Below are 26,345 nucleotides of genomic sequence, written 5' to 3'. Positions count from 1 at the left end.
TGCTGAAGTTGGCTTTAAACTTGTGATCATTATTCCTCAGCCTCTCAGAAAGTTTTTAAAATTAACATGAAAATGCAAAATATTTCAATGTTTATAGAGAATGTCACCTTAAATACAGTATGAATAATACTTAATCTAATAGGAAAGTTTTATATTTAACACAAAATTAATAGAAACTATACATTTCAAAAATAGTTTACATTATCCATTATATTTACAACCTTTATGAGACTGAATTGACTTGTTAAATTCCCATACAGTTTGAAATCTAGAAAAACAAAGGCAAATTATAATGTTTGATTTATTTGATATTCAAAATGTCTGTAGTTATAAATTCTGTTAATGTATTCATTTCATGTTTCAGTTCTGATACTATTTTAGTACCTATTATACATGCTAGATAAAACATTTTTATTTGAGAAAATTACAATCAAATATAAACCATTCAGCATTTTGCAAATTGTATAAAAGAAAACCTGATCAATAAATATGACTGGTAAATAGTCAACCCACATATGGTAGGCCACTGTGAGTCTAGTATGAGATACACACAGTAGAGGATATAGAAAAGTAGAAAGTGTGATCCATGAATGAATGATATCAATAGATTTAGATTTAATTAAGAAGACAAGAGTACATACATACTATTTTAGAAATTAAAGAAAATAAAAGAACATGTAGAAAATGTAAAAATGCATGTAAGAATGAAAATGCAATGTGATTGTTCAATTATTTGAAAACAATTTCTATTTATCACATAGGTTTAAAATTAATTGAACTAGGCTCACATTCTCAAATTAAAATGTTTAAATCATTGAATATTTATGAATAAAAGAAGTTTAAATTTATTCAATTCCTTAAATTCTTTGCTTGAAAGTAATCGCATATTCATATTCTTTCTTTTTCTCTTCTTTGATTCTCTTCCTCCCTCTTCCTCTCCTTTGTAGATTAACTTAATCACATAATTGTTTAAAGTGTAAATATCTTAAATACTGTTGGCTGATACTTAGATTTGCACCATAAATGATTTATTTATGCATGTTCAATATAAAAATAATCTAGATATTATTATTGAAGTACATATATCATTTAATATAAATTATTTTAAACACAGATGATGAATGACAGTAGCTCTGTACATTAAATATACCATCATTTATTTTAGCCTCTTAAATATTTATAATTCTGACACAGGGTACAATTCCTCATTTGTTTTCTATTGGACATTTGGCTATATTATAATAAAAATAGTAATACGCAACATATTTTTGAATGATTCTACTTGCTTGAAGTGTGGATGTTGAATCACATATTGAATATAACTAGATTTTTCTATAAACTGTACATCCTATTTATTCCAAAAATGGTCACTGTGCAGTCACACTAACCATGACAACTCATTCACCATTACTGAATATGCCTGTTCATGTTCTACAGTTGTTCCTTTTTGTGGCCTTATGGCTTTATGACTTTGTCTACAATTCAGATATTACAAATTACCAATTGACTCAGATATTTAAAAATAAAATACAGTCTTTGGTAGGAATAGTAATAAATGATTAATTATAACTTAAAATTCTTTCCCACATCTAAGAACTAAAAGAAAAAAACAAGGAAAAGTATAGTGGGGGTTGATATTAACTTTGTTTATTGACTGTGAAGATGAATCTGAAAACACTTTGAGTTCAAAAAATAATAGTATTTCCCCCTCAAAAAAAAGTGATAGTATGATAGTATCCTTCAATGACAGGGGTGAAATGTATATTTAAGCTATAAACAAAATGGGTAGGGACCTTCAATTCTCCAATTGATGTGGTCAGTGATGAAGCTTGTTCATGAATCTTCACAAGCACACGCCTGGTCTTCAGAAGGAACCACTCCTGAGGAACAGGGAATAGAAGGTAAGGGTGATTGCAAAGGAATATCTGTAGAAAAGAGTACTTAAAGGTGAGCCTTAATTTATACTGTTTATAAATTAAATTTCCAGGAAAGAGTAAATACGGTATTTCTGGTTTCTAGAAAGGGATAAATAGTAAATGACAACAGGTGACTTGTTTTATAATATCTTTAACAAAAACTGAAGAGAAACAACTGTAATGGAGGGTAGGCAGAAAACAACCAAGTTTTCTTAAAGTTTCCAGGCCAGATGCCAACATTAAAACAACAATATTAAGTATCTATAAATGGAGGTCGTTGGGCCCAGACAGGCTGGCAAATATTACCTTAAGTGAAAAAGGCACCAAAATGCTTCCTCCTCTCTTAAAAACCCAAAGAATTTTAATTTAAACTTAATTACAGTTTTAAGTAAAACATTACACATTAGTTATCCAGTCTCCAAGGACATGCAAAATAATGTCCTTTTGCAGGAAGTTGGTTAAGCATTGATTAGTTGCCAACTGTCAAAGTAAGGGATTTTTAAAGGGACCTGTATGCAAAGGTTTTAAAAGGAAGAGGAAATAAAATAATATATATGTATAAGTGATTAACATTACTCCTGTTATAATTCTCTGAGAGACCATAACATTTATAATGAAAGAGAAGTATACAGCAAATTAAAAATTATTATTTCAATCTTTTAAAAATGTGAGAATATATTATCATTTTACAAAAACAAATGCTAAGTAAGTTCCTCAAGAAAATATACAAGTTTGGGGGCTGGGATTGTGGCTCAGCGGTTGAGCACTTGCTTAGCATGGGTGGGACCCGGGTTTGATTCTCAGCACCACATAAAAATAAAGGCATTGTGTTGTGTCCATTTACAAAAAAAAAAAAAAAAAAGATTATCTTTCTCTCTCTCTTTAAAAAAAAAGAAAATATACAAGTTTAGAAAGTCATATACTAACAACTCACAATTATTTTCTAATTTATTCTTGGATATCTATTTATTCAAAAAACAAATGATGCATCTACACTTGAAACACAAAAATTATGAGTAATGTTATCTAAATTAATTAATAAGTTAAAACACAGGAATTTCTCATGTGCAAAATGTGTCATTTATAATCTTCAAATTTTACATGTACATCATACAAGCAATTAAACTCAAAACACAGGAAATAATAATTCCTGAGAGTCTAATATTTATTATGAGCCTAGACCTTGGCACAGTCTTTTATAAATAAGAAACTTTAATCAAAGGCCTTTTGCAAAATTTCAAACCGCTGGTAACTATTTCAACAGAAATTAAAATAAATTCTGGCTCCCAGGAAAGCAATTGAGTTTTCATCTTCCTCCATCTCCCAGGAGTATTTTGTATATGTCATATGGACACCATTTTAAAATATGAATGCTTACATAAATGGAAAACCATATTCAACTTAAATGTTCACTGAGAATAATAACATTAATTCTGGCTTTAAAGTTTTTTAATTCCTATTTCCCATCTTCATTCTTTTTCTCTTCCCATAGAAACTACTCTAAAATGTTTGGTGTCTAAAGTTTTATTGTAGCCATTCTTGTGTTTTTTTCTGTCCAGGTATTTAAATTTATAAAAATATTTTAATTCAGAATTCCTTCTGCTTCTTTGTTCTATTTTAATACAATATTCTTTTTTTAAAGATAGGTCATTTTATTTGTTTTGTGATAGTACATTAATATGCAATGACAATAGTAATTTCTAGTTGTTCAAAACATTACAAAGCTCTTGACATATCATATTTCATACATTTGATTCAAGTGGGTTATGAACTCCCCTTTTTACCCCGTTAATACAATATTCTTAAGATCAGTTTTTCCACGTTACATTTGGGCTTCTATGATAGTCTCTAATGACCCATACTCTTGTTAACTGCACCCATGTGTGATATCCCCCCACATTAAATGTGTGCCCAGTAGGATGCAGTAAATATCATGCTTTGTGGTGTCTGAGGCTAGGCTATGAGAGGCAATATGACTTCTGTCTGATTTTCTCTCAGGACTTGGAGTCTAGAAATCATACTGGAAGGATTTCCAGGTCAGAGGGAGAAACCACATGTATGCATTCCAGTCAACAACCCCAGCCTTAACCAAGAATCAGTTTCAAATGCCAAAGATGTGAATGATTTAGGGTTTATATCATTCTAATCCCTAATCTTTGAGTAGCCCCAGCTGAGGCCAAGTAGAATGAGATATGTTACACTTGCTTAATTTTAGACCTGTGAGTGTATCTGTTTGGAAGCTCTGAGAAGCAAGTAATAAGAAGAAATTATATATGCAAAAGATTGGTTGTGAAAAATACGTGAAGGATAAAGAGGACAGAAGCATGGGAGGAGGAAAGAGCCTACGAAACTTTTCAAGAAAAGACAATTGGGTAAGAGCTTTAGATTACATTGCATTTACCGAAAATTCTTGGCCAGGCTTATAGGAAAACCCTAATAAAGGTCGCTTTTAGAGACGATTCATCTGAAATTAAAGTGATGGGGCATCAGTTCCCTTGCTGTGTTTAGCTGTTGGTTGAGAGGGATTCTGAGAGAGGATGGTTTTGGCAGGAACACCACAGTAGATTCAACGACAGCTTGAGTCTGTCAGTTATCTGTTCTCCTCAAGGAAGACTAGCTCATTGCATCACAGTCTGGTTTTTACAATGCACCGATCCTCTTCTCCAGGTATCTTTAAGAAGCAACTTAACTTTGCCCCCCATGAACTTGGTCACCTAAGGGGAACTTCCTTCGTAAAGCATCATATTCTGATTGTGTTAGATCCTATTGGTTCTCTGTTCATTCCTTAGTCTAGTTGGCCAATTCATTTTTTTCTGAATAACCAGGTCTTATCAGGAACCTTCTATAGATCCTTCTTTTAAAGATGGAGATTGGTGGGACAAACTACAGCCTTCGTTAAAGCAACTGTTCTCAAGATCACAATTGGTATTCATTATCTCCCTCCCTTACTGTCCTTCATCTCTCACCTCTCCAGGTCAGAATGATGATGGTTTGTACATATGTACACACACATACACACACACACACGTGGTATATTTACAAAGAGTATATATGTTTGTATATATGTACATATGAAAAGGAGAAGGAGAGATATTATAAAGAACTTGCTTGTGTGATTATGGAAGGTGAGAAGTCCAAATATCTGCACGTGACAAGTTAGAAATCCAGTAAACCAATGCATAGTTCCAGTCAAAAGGTGGGCAGTTAGAGACCTAAGATTGGCTAATGTTTCAGTGTGAGTCTGCAGGCTATTAAAGACCAATGCCATGCATATCTAAGCAGAACAAATAATAATAACAAAAGGCCAACACAAAAGTATAAGCCATCATGCAGGAGGAGATCCCTCCAACTGAAGGAGAGACAGCCATTTTATTCTGTACAGACCTTCAACTGATGAAATGAGGGCCAATATCATTAGGGAGGGAAAACTGCCTTACTTATTTTACCAAACCAAATGTTAATCTCATCTAAAAGCATTCTCACAAACAGACCCAGAAGAATGCTTGGCCAAATATCTAGGCAGCCTTTGGTCCAGTCAACTTGACATATAAAACCATCACATATAAAACCTGGTAGAACAACCCAAATCTTCATTCCTGAGGGGGCTAGGCTTTTGATAATCATATTGTTCTCAGGCCAAGGTTGTTGCACATATCCTCTTGCAGTTATAACTAGAAAAGATAGAACCTCAAGGTCAAGTGAATAACCTGGATTTATCATGTATTCTTCCCTAACAGAATTACCTTCATTAGTAATCATTTTGCCTGCACGATATTAAAATTTAAAAATCTGGTGCAGAGTATATGTGGATCTTTTCTGTTATCTGATATTCAGCATCATGCTAAATGAATTATTTGGTGGTAAGTTCTTCAATATTCTCAATATTACTTTCTTTTTAAAAATATTTTTTAGTTGTAGATGGACACAATATCTTTATTTTATTTTTATGTGGTGTGGAGGATTGAACCCAGTGCCTCATGTGTGCAAGGCAAGTGCTTTACCACTGAGCCACAACCCCAACCCCTCAATATTTACTTTCGTAAATGTAATTTCCTTCCTGAACTCTTACGTTTTTTGCTTCACAGCAATCATTTCCCTGAATCCTGCAAAAGAGCAACAACTTGTGGGACAAGTATTCTTTGTATATTGTGATTCAATTTTGTTAAAATCTGATTGATAAAGTTCAGACACTTTCTTGAGGTCAAAACTATACCACACCTCTAATGGAGCTATGTCACACGAGATACTGAACATAATATTTGAGAGGGGGAAAAATAACACTTAGGCTCTTTCTAATCAATAACACCAGAAGCAAAAGAAACTAAATACTTAGATAGTATCTTCCTAATCAATAAAAAAAGAGGAATGTCTGGGAATATTATCTATTATCAAGAGAGGCTTGTTTGCAAGATTTTCTTTTTTCATGTACTCTGTTATAAATAATCACAAAGATAACACTCCTATAGTGATCAAACACTTGCTTCTCAAAGCACTCTTAAATGCTCTCTTGAGGTTATGCAGTTTGGGGAGTGACACACCAACAAAAATTTTAGCTTGATAGTACCTTGCAATTTCTACTGAAAAAGAATGTTTGCCAATCTTTGGATGCTTTAGGTTTTGGCACCATTTTCTCTTCATTATCTGTAATAAACCTACAAAATAGCATTCATCTCCAATGATATCCAACTCCATTAGTACTGGAATTTTGCTTACACAGGAACTACATTTATCATAGTTTTCTGGAATTCACCATGAAAGACCACTACAGGTAATATGCAGTAGATGTCTATCTGACTTACTTCTGACCTTCAAATTACATGGCCTTGTATGACTTTTAAATGTCCTGAAGTATTTTTGCCTGCTCAAACTAAGGCCTTTTAATGAATGCTTTCTCTCCTTCTTAACTTTTTCCTTCAGATCTTTAAGATGCACAGTGCTTTCTTATGTATCAACATGCGTCTCAATGGCACTCCACACAGGCTGAGATTTTCAGTACACAGCACATGATTATTTCTCTGGTTTTACAAAAGTATTTTGCAGCATTTCAGCGATGTGGTAAATATTTGCAGTGCCAACAAGACTTGTCATATTTTTTTTCACTGTGCTTTCTTGTAGAAAACCATTGCATGTTTCATAATGGAGACAGGTGCATTGTCAAGCTTATGTCTTTTATGAATTCTTCTCTCTCAATCCAAGTTAATACAGTTGTCCCTTACTGATTCCAGAACCCCTGTTGGATAACCCTGTTGTTCCTTACACAAAATAGCAGAGTATTTGCATATAACCTAAGCACATCATCATGTATTTTTTAAATCATCTATTGATTACTTATAATGCCTAAAATGAAATAGATACCATTTAAATAATTATAATACTGTGTTGTTTAAGGAATAATAAAAGAAAGTCTTTACATTTTCATTACAGATATGATTTTTTTCTGAATATTTTCTACCTATGGTTGATGGAGTCCATGAATGCAGGAACCATGGATATAAAGGCTGAATGCATTTATAACTTTTTGCCAATACAGGGATTTTCTTTTTCTAGACCTTCAGGAAAACCTAATTTCTTAAAGACATTTTCACTTGAGCATGTAGGGAAGAGAGTAGATAATGCACAATACTTTGAAACAATGATCCTAGTAGGAAAAGAGATAATATATGACTGTAACACAATCCATATTCTCTCATTCAAACTCTTAAGCAACTTAGATGTTTTCACTGGTACATTACACTGTTTTCAATTTCAATAATGAGTGTGGGGGAAATTTTGTAAGTAGTTATAGAGAATATGTGGTTGAGAGTTCAGATAACTAAAGCTACATGTAGAGCCACAGTATTATATGATTCATTGATGAGTCACTCACATGAGATGAGTACATGTTTTTATTTGGATCTTAAAGCAAGTATGAGAGGGATAAAGCTGTCAAGAGAATCTGAATTTCTAGAATGTGGGTGGAGCAATGCTTTTAAAACCAGAAAAAAATAATACTATTTACATTTAAAAACATAAGACTGGTGGGAAAAAATAAAGATTGATCTGAAAAATAGGACTTAAGGGGAATGGTGTCATTAAAGAAAACAGAAGAGATTATATAATAAATTATGTCAAAAGTTTGAGAAAACACCAGATATTGTTTTCACATAGAAGATAAGACTGCCCTTAATAGTCCTACATTTTTATGGTTGGTCATTATTTCAAGTAACTTTTCTATTTTAATATATCTTATAAAATAATAAGATAAAATTTAGTTATATCTTGTTATTAATGGAAATTTTCATGTCAAACATCAAATAATGAACTCAGATGCTGGAGATGGGGCAAAATATAGTTGTCTTTGGATTACTGTTATTAATTATTTTAAAACCTAAAGTCCTTTAGCTATTAAGAATACATCACCACCTTGTGGAATCCCTTTAAACTACAGACACATGATCCCAAGAGCCATATAGACTTAGGAAATTGACTATCAGATCAACCTATTTTGTTTCCATTTAATTTAATTTTGTTCTTATTTCTATATAGTTCTCAAATTTTACTCTCTGGACCTAAACCCTCTCTTCAACCCTAGTCCTGTATTGGCAACTGCTTGGCTCACTTTCCCACATGATATTTTGTAGCCACTTGAAATACCATACTTCAAACCAAATTCTTCCTAAGAGTTCTATGTAAATTACGTACATCTACGTAGTGTTTTTCACCCTGGTTAAAAATTTTGGTGTTCTTTGGTCTATTCTCCCATGAAGATCCATTTCATCTTAAAATTAGTCACCACATTCCATTAGCTATGATTCCTCAGTGTCTTTTTCATTTATCCTCTCTTTTTTGTTGTTGTTGATAGCATCCTAAGTTGATCTTTAGTTAATTGAATAACTATGCTTCTAGTGTCTCTTCCTCCCCCACTGCACTGCTAATACTGCATCCCTCCTATGTTAATCAGCTTTCTTGGATTATAATTCTCTTGGGCTTTATTGCCTCCAATACTCATCAGTGTCTATGTGTTCCTTGTTTTTCTCCCACCACTGTGTTGAATGTTTGATGCTTCAACCATACTGTACTTTCTAAATCCAAATATGCTCTGATTCTATTTTACTTCAGCTCCCAAACTCATATGCCCACTCCCTGGCATGCCCTTTAATCAGATTTGAGTCTAAGATGGGATCTGTTGTTTGAAGGGATTTCCACAGGGTGGTAGGTATATTTTTAAAGTAGCATAGATAGCAAGAATGTCAAAATACTTGTATATGTATGTGCTAGAACATTTTCCTAGTAAAGTGTAATGAACTTAAATCCCTCAATGGAAAAAGAATTCTTTGTCCTTAATCTGTGAAGATATTCTGCTAGTTATTAAAGGGATACATGTGGAGTAATGGATATTCACTTAACAAGGTACATAGCTAAATCCTTTTTAGTAATGAATGACATTAAAATATGTTGCAGGGATGAGAGTAAAGTTCAGAGGTAGAGCACTTGCCTAGCATGCACAAGGCCCTGGGTTCCATCTCCATCCATCCCCATCACCACACACACACACCTATGGCAGCCCTGTGACTGTCACATACAACAGTCATATTTCTCTTCCAAGAACTAGACTGAGTGCCTTCATGAAGATTTTCTTTATAAATCGACCATATGAGATAGCTCATTTTTCTTTACTTCCACAGTAAGCTTTGGATTGTACTTATGTGGACTAAAGTTGTCTAACATCTACTTCAAGAGTATAAGCAAAAATAGAAAATAACTTTCTTTGGTCTAAATTACTATAATTCCTGAGTTATGAGTTTTCTTCCTACTGATATTAACAAAACAGAACTTTGTATCTGCACTTAATTTAATTCCTAACTCAACCCAAAGAGTAGAAAATGGTGACTACCTACCAATATCCCACTTCCCCAACATACTTCTCTTTTATCTTTATAAAACTGAAAGGGGACCCCTAACATTGATGATGATGATGAATCTAGAGACACTTTACCACTGAGATACACCCTGGCCCTTTTTATTTTTCATTTTGAGACAGGATCTCACTAAATTGCTGAGATTGGCCTTGAACTTGCAATCTTCCTGCCTCAGCCTCCCGAGTCACTAGGATTATAGATGTAAGTCACTGAGCCCAGCACATATCTTAGTTCTGATTCACTTTGATTCACATTGTTCAGGATTTTAAACAGAAGGAGCAAAAATATATAGCATTTGCTTCTGTTTAAAATCCTGAACAATAACTTGACTTAGATTTTAGTAGGCACTTTCATCTTCCAGGTTTATTTGATAACCCAAATCTCCTTATTGACCAATCAAATGAATCTTACAGTTTTTCAAAAGAAGGATGCATATAACTTTTGTTTTTCAGTAGATGAATTCTTAGTACTGGGAGAGTTAGCCTAAGGAGAGTTGGCCATCAGGTAATGACTAGAGCTAAGCATATGTTTAAAATCAGATTGGGTCACTACTGCATTAGGATTTGTTCAGCTTTGGTGGGCTAGAGAGGAAGCAAAATAGGTGACCTGTTAAGCAGCATAAACTAGAGACTGAGATGAGCACTATTCAAAAGATCAGAGGATGGAGTCTGAAGTTATATGCAGCACCAAGGAGAGCTCCTTGTACTTTGGTCTCCATCTTTAGGAAACTAATCGTGAGTTCTTCTACTGGTGGCAGTCAGGAACCTTGCAAATGGACTTGATTCCCAAAGGTACTCCATCTGACAACATAGGCCTCAGGAGTGTTTAGTCAGATCCCAATCCTCAGTGAAGGAGGCTCCATTCTCATCCATCAAAAAAATATTGTGATATATAATACAGATTGATTTGCAGCTCAGTTTTGAAGGTTCATTTGGTGGAATCAGATTTTTTTTTTTTAAGTTTCAAGTTCTTTCTGGTACAAGGTTTCTTTCTCTATGATACCACCACCCTAGGAGTGATTATCTAAGATTATACTTCCCTTCTCAGACCAGCCCACATCCAATGATTGGTAGGCAGATTTACTGTTATAAAGATCAACTTCTCTGTTTACGTTTCTAGGAAAGTCTGAAGAGCCATTACAACTTCAAGCCTCCACCAGGGTCAGCTAAGTAATGTTGCAACTGTTCCCAACTTCTCATTCGACTCAGTTTTACTTCATTCCCTTTTCCCACAAGTGTTGATCATGAGAAGATCCACCATGGAAAAGAGAATAAACAACCTGATAGGTAGAACAATTTAGCTGGTTGACATGGGACATTTGTCATCAATTACCACAGTGCTGGTATGATGGGTGTGGGACTGGAGTAGTCAGAATGACAGGGATAGTGCCCAAGGCTAAAAAAAAAAAAAGTGTGTTCTCATTTACCAAGGCTGAAAGAGTTACTGATGCTTCAGAATACCAACTTGCTAGTAATAGAAACCCACTGCTGGGAAACCAATGTGGCACTCTCCCTAGAGGAAACCATTTGGTCACTTGGTAGCAAGTCTATTACATTTGATCTCTTCTACCTTGGGAAGAGGCAGTGATGTATTTTGTTGGTAAAAGATATGTAGTACAAGGGTGAGTGTGATGTTTTTATCCATAGCCTTGATTACTACAACTTTCCAAGGGCTTACAGAATATTTGATATGATATGATGGTACATTATCACCTATGACTTTGCATCCATTGTTTGGTCTCATGTTATAGCAAAGGTGGTATGATAGTGAACACATGACCATGAAATCCACTGTTCCTAACACATACTACACACAGTAGCTGCTATCTTCATACAACATATTACACTTTATTAAAGATACAGCTGAATTTCAGTTTGAAGACGATACCTTGTAAGATAAGTGTTATTCTTCAGGACATAGCATACTAACTACATTAATAACTATTATATAATGCAAAAATTAAAATATACCCAGTCTGGAATCCAAATGATAGAAATAGAAGTAGTCCTACTTACCATCATTTTCAGTGATTCATTTGAATAATTTGTGTTTCTCAGTTCTGAAATTCTGCCACCTGGAAAAGCAGAAAGAGTCTCATTAAACTTTAAGCTACAGCTCTTGCCTAGGCACTCTGGACTCTTTGTGCCAAGGTACAAGAAAGCAAAAAGAAAAGTTGCCATCATGGCAGGAGTCATTAACAACCATCATCAAGAAAATGCAGGTATGTGGTTAAACAATGGAGATAAGAAAAAATATGTTTCCTACTCAGGCAATCAACTAGGGGTGTTTCTTGACACTCCCTTGCCCAATATTAATGTCAAATGAACAAGTACACGACCTCAAAATAGCATGATTGGGATGAGGAAGCAGATCCGTGGGAGAGCTCTTGCCTCGTATGTGCCAGGCCCCAGGTTCAATTTACAGCATGATGGGGGGATAAAAAGACCCTTGTAACCAGGAGCTTAGATTTCTCAGCTATGAGGATCTTGGTCATCCTACTAGATAAAACTATCCAGACAAGAAGAGTTGCTAACTGAAGACGAGGCAACTCTAGTATTGACAATGGAAGAGACAAATGCTAAATGCCAGTTGCAGCCTTGAGACCAACTGCAGCCAGCAAAAGCTGAGTATCTTCTATTGACTTTCTCCTATCAGTTTCCCTGAGGAAAAGATGCCCACTACAGTCCAGAATGAAGAAACCAGTTAGCCACATACATAAAGCAAGTGGAGCTAAGTGGCTAAAGTGTTGGATTTTGGGGATGCTGGGCTATACTGCTTTAAAGCCTCCCTTCCAGACCTGAAAAAGGATTCTTCAATTACTGGGAAGTTTGTTGAAGACTCTGAGATCTAGTTTTTAGCTCTTTTCTCAGACCTGTTCTTAGCTCTTTTCGGAATTATTATAGCTAATCATTAGTAAGCACAGGACTTGAAAGTCAAGGTCTCTCCCCATACATTGGGACAACCTTGAAGGGCTGGCTGTTCTAGCTTAGACAGGGAGCTACCCATGAAGTTTAGATGAGGCTTTTTTTTTTTTTTTTTTTGCATTTGTATCCCAGACCAAACCCCCCCTCTATCAGAGGATCCTGCTTTCTAACCTTTCCAAAAAACACCCTATTGAGATTCCTGCATTCTAGTCCTCCATTTCAATATCTGCTTCACAGGGACTCCATCTGTAACATCTACCAACATATAAAGAATGGGATAGCTTTATGGATGATAAAAGCTTTTGTTAATAGCGGAAGTAGACAGCCTTCATGGTCTGAGAAACAAATACCCCTTATATTGTGTACTTAGCTATATCATCAGGGTGTCCAGTTGCTGGAAAAATATATGTTCTCTGGACTAATTACCATTTTCCTCAATGGGGATGTAGGTACATACATTTGAAAACACCTTTAAATGAGAAAATATATTAATATCAAAGAGAATTAAATTTTTAAAGACTTGGTATCCATATACCATAATTATAGCTAAATATTACATTACATATATAATTTAATTTTTAACCAAAGCATCCCAGAGGTTTCAATTTCAGGAAGAGCATTACTCAAATAGTCTCAGAAATTCTATTTATCTTATGATCAGGGAAAGGAATGCATTGGTTAATCATATTCTTCTTAATAGATATTCCATATGTACTATGTTTGAATTATTAATTTTCAAATAATTAGAACACATCACTATATAGTTAATATTAAGGTGTCTATGAAAAGAGCATGACAGCTTTTTTATGATTTATAAAACATTTTAGGATCTTGTTTCTTCACCAATTTGTCACATAGACATTGTAATTTAGAAACACAGGAACAACCATTAAGGGGAATTTCTGACTGATCTGTTGTTGGATCCCAATATGTATATTATATTGTCATAATACATTTTGAACTATATGTTCTAGGTACAAAATAGACACCATCATGTTATACTTTAATTCATCCCACAATTGAAAGAAGAAACAAGTGTTTGTTCAGCATTGAAGTTATGAACTAGATGTTTAGTATGTGTGACTGTTTTACTCAACTTTTTCACTGCTGTGACCCAAGTACCTGACAAGAATAATTTTAGAGGATGAAACATTTATTTGGTATTCACGGTTTCAGAAATCTCAGTCAATAGAGAGCTCCGGGCCCAAAGTGAGAAAGAATATCATAGTAGAGCTGTATGGAGGAGGAAAGCAGCTCAGGACATGGCCACCAGGAAGCAGAGAGAGAGCTTTGCTTACCAGAAAATAACATGTACCCCAAAGGTAGACCCCAATGACCCACCTTCTCTATCCACACCTGACCTATCTATAGTGACTGCTCAATTAATTCCTACCAGCAGATCAATGCATGAATTAGGTTAAGACTGTCATAACCCAATAATTTCAGCTCTAAAATTTCTTGCATTGTCTCACATGTGAGCTTTTTGGAGACACCTCATATCTAAACCATAACAGTGACTTAAAAATAAATGTGAGAAAATAAAAAGTTAACAGTAGTAATAAACAAACGTAAAATTGTAATGGCCCAGGGCTGAGTGTCATGTGTACCTATCCCCTTGGCACCATGGAAACCATGCGCAATGTGAAGCTCCTTCATTAGCATCTTTGCATACAAAAGAAGACAAGTTTGCTCTGATATATTTCATTTGAACAACTATAGCTCACTTTGTGAATACACCTGACATACACTCTGTGTCATTTCAATGTTCATCCTGACTTGTTGTCAAGGAAACAGATATCATCACTTGGGAAGTGGTAAAAAGAAACAAGAAAAGAACAGAAGTAAATTGTATATTATAGTGGGCAAGAACTACCTTTTCTGTGAAATAACTTGAAGAGATTCCCATATTGATGAATCCAATCCAAACTCACTGCAAAGCATGACATCAAAGCATGACAGATAAATGTTATGAACAATGAATACTGATGGAAAAATAACAATGGAGAACTGGTCTTATATGTACAAACTGATTTTTACTGAAAATATCCATTATATACAACCTATGGTATGCTATGTTCAAATTTGAAAATTATGAAAGTGGCTTAATTCAGTGAGTTAGTCATTTTTTAAAAAAAGTAACTAGAACAAGTATATAAGTAATTGACTAAATGCAACTAATTTATTTCAAGTTATAAATTCATTTGCTTTTGGAATATTCTTTTATTAAAGACAGTATATTGAAATGACTCCATTTCTAAAATCAAATATCCTTATAATCAAATCGCAGCTAACTTCCAAAGGAAGAGAAAAGATGGCACAGTCAGAGCAGTTTATCTGGAAATAATTTAATAAAGTAATTAGTTTTAGAGACGTGGAAAGATTGAGAGAAACAGCTAGGCATGGTGAGGAGCCCAGGAGCTAGCAAAAATGGAAAGGCATTACTAACTCTAAGGACTCAAGACTTAACAGTGTTACCAGAACTTGCAAGAGTGGAATGAACACCCACCTGACAGCTGTATAGGGAATAATTGTATAGGGAAGTCGACTCTACAGCAAGGCAGGATGGGAGCAAAATAGGGAAACATAAATTCACTTCTTCTTTTAACCTTAAGAGTTTTGCTGATGTGTTCCATTGGTTGAGGCCAACTAGAAGCCAGGGGGAATAATCATGGATGATAAAGTTTTAATAGTTCAGCCTCCCAGAGCAGGACAGAAATGCAAAGTGGATCTGGGTAAGCAAATGGAAATGATAACCAACATATCCACCTCTTATAGTATGAAAGGCAAATTACTTAACCTATGTGTCTGCTCTACCACCTTTGAATAAAATTAATGATGCCATCTCTCTTATGGATATTGTGGAAATGGTACATTAAAATGAGAAAAATCATAGCATTTCAATAATTTTTAGTTATTTTTATTTTTGCACGTCAGTTTATTTACGAAAAATGTTGTAGTATTATTGCCACAAGATTAAAGAAGGTAACTTGGGATGTTGAAAATTTAGAAGACATAAAAATATAAAGGCTTAAGCATATACAACAATGCTAAAATTAAATATAACAGTAGTTCAATTTTCTCATTTTTCAAAAAAGAAAAGACTTTTCAAAGTATAAAAATGAATTCATTTTAATTGTACAATGTGTAAACGTAGTCTCTAGTTTTAATCTATCTGTATTGGAGACTTCAACTTCTTTCATATTCATAGCTGGTTGGAGTATGTGGTCTGTGTATAGAAAATTGGCTTCCCACATGTTAATCCCAGAACCTGTGAATGTGTGCACATTGCAGCATATGGGGTTAAGTTAAAAATCTTAAAATGAAGCAATTGTCCTAGATTATCCAGGTGGGCCTTGTTTCAATAAGGACCTTTTGAGAGGGAGGAAGGAGGGTCATAGTAAAAGAAAGACCTGTGATGTTGGAAGCAGAGATTGAGTGATTCGAGAAAGCCCCCAGAGTCAGGGAATATGTGTAGATTCTGGACACTGGAAAAGGCAAGGAAATTAGTTCTTCCCCTCAACTTTTCAGAAAGAATTTAGACTTACTGACATCTTTAATTTAGGATTTCTGACCTTCAGATCTGTAGGATGATAAATTTCTTCTGTTTTATTAGCCACTAAATTAATGGTTACTTGTTACAGCAGAAGTAATTAATAAAGTGTCTATACTAATTGTTTCCCTCTGACTTCTCAGATCCATTTTGCACCCTTTTTTGGCTTGGTCTAAGACACAAGATGCAAATCTCTGGCTTCTAGCTGAGATCACTGAATGGGCAGCACCGTCAGGAAGTGGGAAGGGCTGAAGACAGAGGGCAAGAGGGGTTGTCCCTTTGAGGCTTTTGGATCAGTAGAGCGTTGGCAGTGGTATTGGTTCTCTCCAACCATCACTCACAGCAGCACCTTCCCTTCAACAACTTCCAGTATCCCAGGCCTAGGTGGCAGGAACTCTCCACTGTTGCTGGTCCCTGGTGCTTTACTTTCTGCTCGTTCACTTAACCACACTCCCGTAACCAGTTCACACTCCCATAACCAGTTCCTTCTTCTATTAAACCCTGTGACTGTGGCATCTGTATGCTGTCAGGACACTGTCTGATTCAACACAGAGTATCTTTTCTGTAACGATTTATTGAGGACTCAAATAGCCAAGTCTTAAATTTCCCATAAGGTACTCTAAAGGAATACCAAATGTAGGAAAGTTTAAGACAGTATGGTGGTTTATCTGTAACCCAAGTTTTAATTTCTTCAACTTTCAAATTATAGTATAGCTGTTCCTACTTCAGGAAAACTGAATTATCCCCTTTAGCAATAAAAAAGCACATATGGTTTTCATATTGACATATAAAAAATAACTTTACAGAAATGTTATGAAAATGTTTTCAAAGAGTGAAAGAATGTGTTTTAGTCATTTTTTTTCTTACTGATTATCAAAGGAAAAAGGAATAGAGTTATACTACTTAAGACAAGCTAAATACTAGGCAAATAATTATTTGGCTATATTGCTTAAGAAATAATGATAAGAAAAACATCTATACTTGTTTGGCATACATGTAGTTTATTTTTCAAATATATTTGCAGTTAGCTGAATTTGTGGATGTGGAGGACTGATTGTATAAAATGAATGGTACGGAAAGGTATTGTAGTGATAGGAGAGAAAAATTACATTTATTTATGTCTCGTCTGTGTCTTCCAACTAAGACCTATACTTTACCTTCTCTGGGAGAAGATTTTCCATTTCTGCTTATATGAAATCTGAAGCAGATACCCGAAAACTGCTTTTTCTGGTTTGGTGCTTTAAAAACACGAACAAACTTTAGTCAATGTAAGGCTGCCCCAAATCACCAGAGGTATTATCTGAGAGTAATAACTGCACCTTATTAACCAAACAGAAGTAGGGAACAAATCTAGAAAGGGCAGACCAGAGCTGGGAGAACTCATCCAATGTAAGAGCTCAAGTCATAATGGTGAGCACTAGAACTCAATCAGCACCAGCATTGGCATCCAAACTCTACTCCTCATTCAATTCAATTACTCAGGACACTCAGCAGGATCCTAAGGCATCCTGGCCACAGTACCTGACAGCAAAAGAGGAAGTGGAAGGTGCTAAAAATCAGCTTGTTTCATCATTCCGCCTTCTCAAGAGTAAGCAATATCCATTCTGATTTCCTTTTGAATCACCAGGTAACTGGAATATGAAGCAGCATTTGAGATTATAGACTGGGAGGCAAGTAGATAGAACTCCAGTCAAAAAAAAGTACCTGCTCATTGTGTTGGCCCAGGCCTGTAATCCCAGTGGCTCAGGAGGCTGAGGCAGGAGAATCATGAATTCAAAGCCAGTTTCAGCAAAAGCAAGGCACTAAGCAATTTAGGGAGACCCTGTCTCTAAATAAAACACAAAATAGGGCTAGGGATGTGGCTCAGTGGCCAAGTGCCCCTGAGTTCCATTCAGTACCTCCCCCGCTCCCCACCCTGTTCCCCCGCACCGCCCCTCCCCAAGTCACCTCCCACTCCTGCTGCAAAAGAAAGAAAGAAAGAAGGAAAGAGTACCAAAGGCTAGGCATGGAGGTATAAGACTGTAATCCCAGCACTGGAAGATTGCAAGTTTGAGGACAGCCCCAATAACTTATTGAGGCCCTAAACAATTTAGTAAGACCGTGTCTCAGAATTAAAACAAAAACAACAACAAAAAACTATAAAGGGTTGGGGATGTAGCTCAGTTCAATAGTGAAATAGTGAAAACACCCTGGGATTAAATCACCAGCATGGGAAAAAAAATATATTGGCTACCAAACTGATCCATCATAATTATTGACTGACCTTAAGTAAGGATCCATGTAAACTTCATGTTCTATGGCATCTTTCCAGGAGTAACAGAAAGAAAAGAAGGTGCAATATCAGGCTTTCATCACACCTTTTTGAACCACATTAAATGGGAAAATTTGTGGAAGAATTCATCCTTTGAATACTGAAATTCGATACAAACACAGATAACTTTCATTTTCTGACTCTCCCCCCTCCTCCAAAATTACAAGTTATCCCAACTGGTTAGGCAAGAAATTCATGATCCCTTTTAGATAACTCTAATTATTTTGTAGACAAGATTTATAACACTAACTTGGAATATTAGAAATATGATAAGTGTATATTTTTCAGTGGGAAATTCAGAATGAATTTGGAAAGCACCTTATCTTCAATAGATTAAAAATAAGGCTGCATATTGAAGTGGAACCTCTCTTCCACCAGCTTTGGAGAAAATTATTATAGACTAGACCTATTTTGAACTGAGAACGTTTAGATTACTAGTTATGAAGAGAATCTGTGTAAATGTTAGGAGAGAGTTGAACAGTTCTTCATTTTATTTCAGTTGGAAGTATTTATTTGCCCACCCAATAAGATTTTCAAAATATAGCTTATTGAGATTATTTTAAAAGATAAATATTTAGAAGCCCACAACATACTCAACATATTTTTAGAAAATGTTGATATTAGCAGCAGCAGCTAGTTGTTTATTTTATACAATTTTGAAACAAAGACCAATCATGATAAATCCTGTGAGTTCTAACTTTGTACTGATTCAAGATGTGATAATGATGTTTTCTCTTTAAAAGCATATACATAAAACACATGTATAAAATGTGTATTTTACTTATGCATATATATATGTATATGTATAGATGTATACATGTTCACATATATGAAACATGCTCTGTGTTGAAGAGATTAATATATTTATGTACATATTTAAATAGTGGGCATTTTAAACACTAAAGTATGTCTAATAAAGTTTAAATTAACAACTACATTATATTCCTGCTTATAATTTTATGTACAAAGATAGTTTATAATTCTTCTATCCCTAGTGCAATGCACTATGTCACCTCATTTGTATTTTTCTTTTTCCTCTCATCAAAAAGAGATGGGGGAAAGAGAGAAGCAGTCCCTGACATATGGGAACTGGTCTGAAACTTGCAGTTGGGTTTCAGTGTCGCCAGGAGCTGGATTGGTTCTCACAGGAAGAGCTTGGTGTTCTCTCGTTGGACAAAACATTGGACAAAAACATTCTCACAGAACATTAACATGAGACAAGATATCTTTGTGACTGTGAAGACATGATGCAATTAATGAGACCACTTTATAATTTTGTCTAAGGATAAGACAACAACAAGGTCATTGAAACCACAGAAACCCCAGAAATGTCAAAGCACAAAAATACCAGATATCTTCCTCTCTTGGCTAACTTAGGTGAATACCAGATATCTTCTTTCTCTCTTGGCTAACTTTAGTTGCTTCTTTAACTAAACTGCAGCCTTATTTCCTTCTAGTCTTCCCTCCTTCTGGAAAAAAAATTATTTATGATACTCAATCACAGAATTACCCTCACTTCTGATAGTATTCATTCCAGGGTAAGAAAATCCTCATTGCTCTGAACTCTCCCCCAAATCACTCAAATAAAGTACAAAATCTCTTGACTCTAGCACTGTGTTACTAGCACACTCCACGGTTCTCCATGGTATGTGATCTTCCTTGTAATGAACAATAAACCCAATGTGTCCAACTGCAAGTAAATTTCTGGTGGTCTTTGTCTGGAAGGTAGTAACTTGTAAAATCTTTAGCAGAATATTACATATATGACTCAATTTGTAGTATAGATGGATATATATGTCTATATACAATTGTTTTATTGTGTTGTATATATATACATATATATGTATGTATATACACGCATACACAAATAAGGGGTTGTGTGTGTATGTAAAATTGCAACAAAAATGACTAGAAGAATACATAGAGAGTAGCTAATGGTATCTACTCTAAGGAAATGATAAAATACTAGAAAATTTGAAAAAAGAGGGTTTCCACTTTTGACTCTTCTTTATATGTTTTTGTATTAGCATATGCAATTAAGATCCCAAATCAGTTGCTTTTGAATTAATAAAAAGGGATATTTTCCTGAGTTATAAGACTTCGTCCAGTGAAATTTCTTAAAAGTGGAAACAAATTCCTGAAGACAGATTTTTCCCACTGGCCTTACAGAAGCTAATAGCCATGTTGTGTACTGGAGAGATGCCATAGGGTGAGATCTTGAACTATTTGCTGCCAGCAGCCCCCCAGCAATAGCTAGCAAAAGAAAAACGGAGATAACAGTCATGCAATTGCAAGTAAATGAATCCTTCCAATCATCTGAGTGAGTTCAGAGGCTAATTGTTCCCCAGTTGAGCCTCCTGATGAGAAGGCACTTTAGCTGACACCTTGATGGCAACCTCATAAGATTCTGAGCAAAGAACCAGCTAAGTCCAAGTCATGCCCAGACTTTGGATCTGAGAAAACTGAGATAACACATGGATCCTGCTTTAAACTGCTGAAGGTAATTTGTTATGCAGCAGCAGATAATATAACAGCCCAGAGATGGTATGATGGCTCTAGAAACTAACCAATGGCCCAGACACCACCCACTACATCTGATTTCCATCTTCAATGTCACCCCAAAATGATAAGGTGGCCAATGGAATTCCAGCTGTAATGTCAGAGATTCCAATCATAAATAAAAAGGAGACAGAGAGGTTCACATCAGTTGTCTGTTCCCTTCCACATAGCAACCTCCATTCATGCTCTATTCCTAGAAAATAATTGGCCATAAATATAACCAATAGGGGCTGGGGTTGTGGCTCAGTGGAAGAGTGCTCGCCTAGCATGCATGAAGCACTGGGTTTGATCCTCAGCACCACATAAATGTAAAATAAAGATATTCTTAAAACTTAAGAATAAATCTTTTTAAAAAAAAATATATAGCCAATAGGTAAACAGGACTCTATTATTAAAAGAGAGTCTGGAAGAAGGAAGAAGGTAGGATGATATGGGCAGTTAGGGAACAAATAGTAATATTTTCTATGGAGGGGGTAAAGAAAAGGAAGAAAAAAATTGCATTACTCTTCCAGTGTTCTTTTTCTGTTTTAAAAGTCTTCTGATAGGAGAAAATTTTCAAAGTAGAATGCTTATAGCAAACAGCAATATGTTGCGAGTTAAGTCAGCTGTATATCTGACGAAAAAATGAAGGAAAGATTCCAATCAGTGCTATGCTCTTGATCACACTTCATCTTTCCTATCCCCAAGTGTTTAATACTCATCTCTGTCTTTAGCCAAGCCATAATGTCTTCTGCTGTGTCTATGTCTTGCTCTGTAAGAAGATTCAAAAAGATGAGCCACAAAGAAACTAGTCAATCTTTTCCCTGATCAGTGACGTTTAAACTCCAAATCCAAAACATGAAGAGAAATAAATCTTATATTCCACATTCCATTTAAATAATTTATTTTCCCATTTGTTTTTTTTTTCCTCTCAGAGAAGTTTGTGTTACAGGTGGAGCTAATATAATTGTTCAAAGATCAGATATTGATTAAGATCACAGTAACTTAAGTATATGAAGAAGAAGACATGAGATAGGAACATGCCAGAGATGCATCTACAATAATCAGAAAGAGGAAGGTGGCTAACCTTTCTGGAAAGTCTTGGGCTGCACTTAATTGTTGGAATGTTTGCCTAAAGGAAGTAAAGAACTCCCACATGAATCAGACCTTCTTTAGGACCCACTGGTCTGGAGAACTAGCAACTTAGGAATTGATGCTTATGTTCAGGTGAATATTTGGTTAAATCAGTATCTGATACCTGAGAAAGTTCAGCAAAAGGTCAAAGGACCCTAATAATCAGTCTGGGGGACCATGAAAAAATTCCTCAAAGATTGGTAGAGAATCAATAGTTCATAGTAATGGACCAGATATGAACTCCGTCCTCAAAAACATTTTGGTTTTGTTTTATTTTGGAAGTTGGTGCTAAGACCCAGACTTAATCAAAAGAGAAAGTGGTATGTCATTAAAATATAAAAAATAAAAACCTATAGAGTACTTGGAACTGACTGAATTAATTTGACTTTGGGGGAAGCAAGATATTAGAAAAGACGTCTTGAAAGTACGTCTTGGGATCTGTAATAGTGATATAACAAGAAGGAAAAGCACTAAAAATTAGAGTATTAAGTAATAGAAAATTCAGGTTAGGGTTCCTGAGCAACGGCCAACCAAACACCAATTAAGTTGAGGTAAGTTCCTTTCTCTCTCCCTTCAAGCACTTGACTTCATTGTATGCAATACTGTGCATTTGCCCTTTCCCCACCCCTTCATTCTGAAAATTATATAATAATGTGACCATAGTAGCAATAATAATGAAGAATAGGGCCCCTATAAGGGTCATAGTTTCTTTCTTAATTTAATAACATTTTGGAGTTAGATTGATATACAATAAACTGCATATATTTAAAATACATAATTTGACATATATATGTCAAAACTCACCAAATTATATATTTGGTCATAATAAGAATTTACTTATCACCTCTAAAAATTTCCTCCAGTCCTGCTGGAATCTCTACCTTCCACATCTCTGTTTTGCCTTCCCCATCTGGAGCTGCCACTGATCCTTCTGTTTGTCTTATATGACTCTATATATCCCAGAATTTTACATAAGTAGAAATATAGTGTGTCCATTTTTAATATGACATCTTTCATTAAGAAGATCATTTTGAGATTTATCCATGTCATAGCATGTATCAATTGTTCTTTCCTTTATTAAAATGAAGGAAGTATTAAAAGGAAAGCCAAGATGCATTGTACACATTGTATATGACCTATTTCTTGGCCTGTCATCTTGGTTTTCTTTTGACTCTTTCCTTTACTCCCCCCCCCCATTATTGACACGCTTTTCATAGAAACTTTCATAGAAAGTACAAAAGGGTAAAGAAACATAAGCTGGGTATGGTGGTGCATGCCTGTAATCTCAAGTAGGAGGGTTTGAGGCCAGCCTAAGCAACTTGGTAAGATCCTGTCTCAAAAAATATAAAGGACTTGAGATGTAGCTCAATGGTGAAACACCCCTAGGTTCAATCCTCAGGGGGAAGGAAGGAAGGAAGGAAGGAAGGAAGGAAGGAAGGAAGGAAGGAAGGAGAAGAAAGAAAGAAAGAAAGAAAGAAAGAAAGAAAGAAAGAAAGAAAGAAAGAAAGAAAGAAAGAAAGAAAGAAAGAAAAAGAGTTAAACAACAAAAAAAAGATCACCTTTAGAAAGATTTGGCATTTGAGTTAAAAACCAACAAACACAATCAAACAAAACCCTTGAAAACTAAGGAGACTTTATAATTTTAAAAGTAGTAAATCTGTAGTAGATGTATTTGTGGTGCCTCTAGTTTTATGTGTATAAAGATTCTTGAAGTGGATGCTATTTCAGTCTGGGTGGTCTTGTCTTTTACACTGCACAATTTAGTGGCTACCTATTCAGTCTTTTGAAGATTGTCACATCAAATGTTCTTGCTTACTACAAATTATCTCAATGAGGAGAGATTATAAAATGAGTCAAAATGCTAAATCTAGAAACACAAGGGCAATGCATTAGAAGTGAAACCCCAGAGAGCCACAGGCTAATAGCAACCTATAACATTTATAAACTAATATTATCCAAAAGTGAATGTCATGAGCATTGATAGGGAATGCAATTTTGATTGCCATGTGTATCAGGAATTTTTCCATTGAACTATGAATTATTTTCTTTTTTAAATAACATTTTAAAATCCTTAGGTATTCTTCATCTGCAATAGGGTATACTCAGCAGCTAGTTCTTTTACATTAGTCAAGATGAATCTGGCTGTGTATGGTGGAACAAGCCTATAATCCTAGCTACCCAGGAGGCTGCAGCAGGAGGGTTGCAAATTGGAGGTAGTCTGTGTAAAATTGTGAGACACTGTGTCATAATGAAAAATGGGGAGGCATCTCAGTAGCAAAGCATTCCTGGGTGCAATCCCTGGTGAAGGAGAAGGAAGAGAAGGAGGAAGAGGAGAAGGAGAGGAGGAGGAAGAGGAAAGGAGGAGGGGGAAGAGGAGGAGGGGAAGAGGAGAAGGAAGAGGAGGAGGGGGAGGAGCAGGAGGAGGAGTATGATAATCCTTGGCCAATTAGCTTGCACCTTGAAAAGTATACTTTGTGAAACCTATGAATAGAGAATTTTTGTGTATCAGAATTTTTTATCTCTTTTGGTATTTTACCATGATTAATCCCCAATCTACCTTCCTTTCTGGCTGCTCTGTTGCTGCTGATAATGCCAATGCTGTCGGCCTCATTTTTCTTGTCCATGATAGACACTTTTGGAATATTGTTGGATTTTGACTGGATGTGACCTTTCATGGGGCACTGCTGCCTCCTATCAGGCTTTTATGGGCCGGCTGGTTTGTGCATGTGTGCAGACATTTTGACCCCATGACCTCCAGAAAAAATTCCATGTATCTGACCTTTCCAACATTTGGACACTGTAACTCTTCCCAAGTGCAAGGACATGGAGAATGCTCCCTTATGATTTTGGTTTGCATTCTTCTCACTTCAGAAGAACTAGTCTAGGAGAATATGAAAACTGTTCAGAACTGCTAAGATAACAAGAATGCTGGCAGCCCTTCAAGTAATTTTGCATAAATTGGAACATGAGCAGTGTTTTCACAACACCTTTTCCTTTTTATTGTGGTTTAAGTAAGCAGTGCCAAATATCTAAATTATACTCTGTGGCATAATCCAATCTGCAGAAAGGGCAAGGGCTAACAAAAAACTCTGAAAAACTTTAAAGCCATTTTTTAAAAACTCCTTCCCAAATCTAGTCTCCTCTCCTTTCTGAGTCCTGAATCCTTTTGTTAAATCAGCTTAGTTACATAAAAAAAACATAGGATCCATATTAGGGTATTTCTAGAACTTTCAGTTTGCTTTTTTTTTTTTTCCCTGTATCGATAGAGTGTAAGCTTGCCTTTGGAAAACATTCTAGTTTAATATATTTAAATATGCAATTAAAGTTTTAAAAATCATTACAAAATAATCTATGTTTCTTACCCCCCCCCCCAATTTCCTTAAATCCAATTTTTTCAAGATGTAAATTTCAGATTAAAAAAAATATAAAGTCTGCTTTTCCCCATCCTCAATCTACTATCTGTGCCACATGTGAGTTTTGCTTTTTAAATACATCTTTTATCAGGATGAACTGGGTCACGAAGCCCCATTCCTTTTTTTTTTTTATCCCTCTTGACATTTCCTGTGCTTTCTTTTTCTCAATAAGCTTTCTCTTCTCAAAATTGAATACTTTTCTCATCTTAGCTGAATATCTACTAACATCCTCTCTTTTGATGGCTGATAAAGTTACCTACACTCAATTCTTTCTACACCACCACATTTAAAAGTGTGATTTTAAAAATCTACTTACATTTTCCTCCACTTTGAGTGCTATACTCATATTTCTTCCTCATTGCTGGTATAATAAAAAAATTGCTCTGGCACAACCTATCCAAAGTCACATCAGCAGATCTGCTTTGGCTTGGGTACAGGCCTATGCAGAAGCTCATCATGTGATATTTGGGACAACCTAATCACAGTATGTCAAGTCTAAAAGATCTGATTTATAAATTTCCATAGACCATATGAGAAAAATTCAGTGAACCTATATACAGGTTTACATTATTACCAAATGTCTGTGCAGCTCATAAATAGGAGAGTGTACAAGAAATCCTAAAACCAGGTCAAGAATATTAAATAACACATTCTACTTCAT

The 26,345-nt window shown here is 35.2% G+C and overlaps 1 long non-coding RNA gene across 1 annotated transcript; it reads right to left on the bottom strand.

The window, feature by feature from the left end:
• Positions 1-1,703: 1,703 nt before the first annotated feature.
• On the bottom strand, positions 1,704-26,078 carry LOC143640797 (uncharacterized). The gene is made up of 3 exons (XR_013155151.1): positions 26,001-26,078; positions 11,830-11,888; positions 1,704-1,880 (listed from the first exon to the last, which is right to left on the bottom strand). It is a non-coding gene; the product is annotated as an uncharacterized LOC143640797 (long non-coding RNA).
• Positions 26,079-26,345: the final 267 nt, after the last annotated feature.

This window comes from Callospermophilus lateralis, unplaced genomic scaffold, assembly GCF_048772815.1.
Source record: "Callospermophilus lateralis isolate mCalLat2 unplaced genomic scaffold, mCalLat2.hap1 Scaffold_619, whole genome shotgun sequence".
Taxonomy (NCBI): domain Eukaryota; kingdom Metazoa; phylum Chordata; class Mammalia; order Rodentia; family Sciuridae; genus Callospermophilus; species Callospermophilus lateralis.
The sequence above is the reverse complement of the archived record's forward strand: the minus strand, read 5'-3'. Positions and strand labels throughout refer to the sequence as shown.